The 4,275-nt window shown below is 39.8% G+C and overlaps 1 non-coding gene across 1 annotated transcript; it reads left to right on the plus strand.

Annotated features, from left to right (window-relative positions):
• The first annotated feature begins 2,820 nt into the window (after nt 1-2,820).
• On the plus strand, nt 2,821-3,011 carry LOC142751142 (U2 spliceosomal RNA). Its single transcript, XR_012882723.1, has one exon. It is a non-coding gene; the product is annotated as a U2 spliceosomal RNA (small nuclear RNA).
• Nucleotides 3,012-4,275: the final 1,264 nt, after the last annotated feature.

Raw genomic sequence — 4,275 nt, forward strand, 5'->3', positions numbered from 1 at the left:
AGCTCATAATTCTGCAGATGTGTATAAACACAAACTCACAACATAATTTATGACTCACAACAGCATATTTGCACCCTGACTCCAGCTCTTCTCGATAAAGGAGAATTGTTTTATGATAATATGATGACAGACGCTAGGAAAATTAACATTTGATTATCAGTTTGCAAATTATAAAATCCCAGATGGCAACATGTTAGTGTCGTGAATCCTTCTGCATACCGGTAATGTTCCCCGTTGGAGCTCAACATTTTTATTAGATTTTTTTTTAAAAACAGCATTTGTTTTCAATCACAAAGCCAATTAATCCCAATGCAAGAACACCTCTTATTTGAAAAATAGCGTAGCACGAGGACCGGCTGAGCTCAATGAATATTCAGAAGTATAACAGCTTTCCTTGAAATTCCACTGGGCAGCAGAAGAAGCTGATATGATGGTCACCACACAGCTTTGTAACATAATAATTCTGTTTGCTTTATAGCCAAGCGAGGATAATTTATTTCAGTCACAGTTAATTGAAAGTATTGTGGTATTAAAAGTTGGTGTTTCTTATGTGTTATTCTAGCTTGCCCAAAATGTCAATACTTTGACAGTTAATATCAGGTTACATGGAAGTTGAGCAAACAAATTTAGCATTTAACTTGCCTTGCAGCACCAACTTCAAAGCGTTTGCAGTAGACATGTGTCTCCTGTAGGTATATACAAATGAATTGAGGTCCTTTCCTGATTAATTTTACTCAATCTGGAGCTTTCTCCGGTTTTCCTTTTAACTAATTTCCTGACTGCTTACATCCAAAACTTTAATTAACTTCAAAGAAAAGCAGAATATATGTGTGTATATATATATATATATATATATATATATATATATATATACAGTGAAGGATATAAGTATTTGATTCCTTGCTGATTTTGTAAGTTTGCCCACTGTCAAAGACATGAACAGTCTAGAATTTTTTAGGCTAGGTTAATTTTACCAGTGAGAGATAGATTATATATAAAAAAAAAAAAAAGAAAATCACATTGTCAAAATTATATATATTTATTTGCATTGTGCACAGAGAAATAAGTATTTGATCCCTTTGGCAAACAAGACTTAATACTTGGTGGCAAAACCCTTGTTGGCAAGCACAGTAGTCAGACATGTTTTGTAGTTGATGATGAGGTTTGCACACATGTTAGATGGAATTTTGGCCCACTCCTCTTTGCAGATCATCTGTAAATCATTAAGATTTCGAGGCTGTCGCTTGGCAACTCGGATCTTCAGCTCCCTCCATAAGTTTTCGATGGGATTAAGGTCTGGAGACTGGCTAGGCCACTCCATGACCTTAATGTGCTTCTTTTTGAGCCACTCCTTTGTTGCCTTGGCTGTATGTTTCGGGTCATTGTCGTGCTGGAAGACCCAGCCACGAGCCATTTTTAATGTCCTGGTGGAGGGAAGGAGGTTGTCACTCAGGATTTGACGGTACATGGCTCCATCCATTCTCCCATTGATGCGGTGAAGTAGTCCTGTGCCCTTAGCCGAGAAACACCCCCAAAACATAATGTTTCCACCTCCATGCTTGACAGTGGGGACGGTGTTCTTTGGGTCATAGGCAGCATTTCTCTTCCTCCAAACACGGCGAGTTGAGTTAATGCCAAAGAGCTCAATTTTAGTCTTATCTGACCACAGCACCTTCTCCCAATCACTCTCAGAATCATCCAGATGTTCATTTTCAAACTTCAGACTGGCCTGTACATGTGCCTTCTTGAGCAGGGGGACCTTGCGGGCACTGCAAGATTTTAATCCATTACGGCGTAATGTGTTACCAATTGTTTTCTTGGTGACTGTGGTCCCAGCTGCCTTGAGATCATTAACAAGTTCGCCCGTGTAGTTTTCGGCTGAGCTCTCACCTTCCTCAGGATCAAGGATACCCCACGAGGTGAGATTTTGCATGGAGCCCCAGATCGATGTCGATTGACAGTCATTTTGTATGTCTTCAATTTTCTTACTATTGCACCAACAGTTGTCTCCTTCTTACCCAGCATCTTACTTATGGTTTTGTAGCCCATTCCAGCCTTGTGCATGTCTATGATCTTGTCCCTGACATCCTTAGAAAGCTCTTTGGTCTTGCCCATGTTGTAGAGGTTAGAGTCAGACTGATTAATTGAGTCTGTGGACAGGAGTCTTTTATACAGGTGACCATGTAAGACAGCTGTCTTTAATGCAGGCACCAAGTTGATTTGGAGCGTGTAACTGGTCTGGAGGAGGCTGAACTCTTAATGGTTGGTAGGGGATCAAATACTTATTTCTCTGTCTACAATGCAAATAAATATATAGAATTTTGACTATGTGATTTTCTTTTTTTTTTATATATATAATCTATCTCGCTCTGGTAAGATTAACCTAGCCTAAAAATTCTAGACTGTTCATGTCTTTGACAGTGGGCAAACTTACAAAATCAGCAAGGGATCAAATACTTATTTCCTTCACTGTATATATATATATATATATATTGATTGATTGATTGATTGATTGATTGATTGAAGAAAGTCCCACAGCACTCCATGTTAGTGAAAAAAATTGTTGTTCATTAACCGTTGCCAGGAAGGCGTTTTTATGTAGATTCCTCCGCTTTCTGCACAGCATTGTAGTGCAAGCAAAAGAAGCAAATCATGTCTAGCTTCCTCTCCGGCCTTTTTTCCCCTCCCGCCTGGCTGGCTGCTTGTGTGAGTGTGTGAGTCGGCAGGGCCCCCATGGATGTGCCTTGGACTAGGCTGAATCGTTGCAAGGGGGTGAACAGCAGTATTGGCCAGGCTCTGCCAACGCACGCCACTGGGGTTATCGCTTCTCGGCCTTTTGGCTAAGATCAAGTGTAGTATTTGTTTTTATCAGTTTAATATCTGATACGTTCCCTATCTGGGGACCATATATTAAATGGATTTTTAGAACAGGGAGATGGAAATAGAGCTTGCTCTGTCCACTCCACGCATTGACCTGGTATTGCAGTACCTCCAGGACCGGGGCATCCTTTCCTTATCCAGTGACTAAAATCAGATGTGAAAAGTGCTTTTTGCTTTTGCCATCGTTTTTTTTCTTGCTGATTGGATCTGTCCTTTAATCCCATTATTTGGCCTGTTGGACAATGCCTTTATACAATGCATTATTTTGGAATGTGTGATAATGACCTAATTATTAAATGACTCATTAATAGATTGCCAACTCCTTAACGCTCAGTAACGTACTATTGGCGTACGTTGGCGCTCCATGACGGAATAGTACATCACGGTAGTAACGGCCATTTTGGCCGTCCTCCCGACACATACAGGAGCTGTGACAGCTGCTGTCTCGTACAGCAGTTGCCGCAGCTCCTACAGTGGGGACTGATCGCTGTGTCCCTGCTGATTAACCCCTTAAAAGCCGCATTCAATAGTGATCGCGACTTTTTAGGGGTTAAGCTACCATCGCCGGCCTGCTACATGATGGTGACTATGGCAACCGGACACCTAACAATGGCTTCCGGCTATGCCATCGACGGAAGCCTAGTGGGTCCCAGCAAAGTCAGGACCCACTATGCTCGCTGTCAGTGAGTAGCTGACAGCTCGAATACACTGCACTACGCATGTAGTGCGGTGTATTAGAATATCGATCAGGGCCTCCTGCCCCCAAGTTCCCTAGTGGGACAAAGTAATAAAGTTAAAAAAAAGTTAAAAAAAGATATGTAAAAATAAGAAAATAAAAGTTTTAAAAGTGATCAAAGTAAAAATCCCCCTATTTCCCTTATCAGTCATTTATTATTAATAAAAATATATAAACAAACAAATAAACTATACATTATTGTTATTGCCACGTCCGTAACGGCCTGAACTACAAAATTATTTTGTTATTTTTCCCGCGCGGTGAACGCCGTAAAAGAAAATAATAATAAACCGTACCAGAATCGCAATTGTTTGGTCACTTCACCTCTCAAAAAATGGAATAAAAAGAGATCAAAAAGTCGCATGTACCTAAAAATTGTAATGATTGAAACTACAGTTCGTTACGCAAAAAATAAGTCCTCGCACGGCTTTATTGATGGAAACATAAAAAAGTTCTGGTTCTTAGAGTATGGTAACACAAAAAGTAAATGATTTTTTACAAAATGTATTTTATTGTGCAAACGCCATAAGACATAAAAAAAAACTATAAACATATGGTATCGCCGTAATCGTATCGCCCCACAGAATAAAGTGAATATGTCATTTATAGCGCACGGTGAACCTTGTAAAAAAAATAGAATAAAAAAACAAAGATAGTAG

Source organism: Rhinoderma darwinii, chromosome 3, assembly GCF_050947455.1.
Source record: "Rhinoderma darwinii isolate aRhiDar2 chromosome 3, aRhiDar2.hap1, whole genome shotgun sequence".
Lineage (NCBI taxonomy): Eukaryota > Metazoa > Chordata > Amphibia > Anura > Rhinodermatidae > Rhinoderma > Rhinoderma darwinii.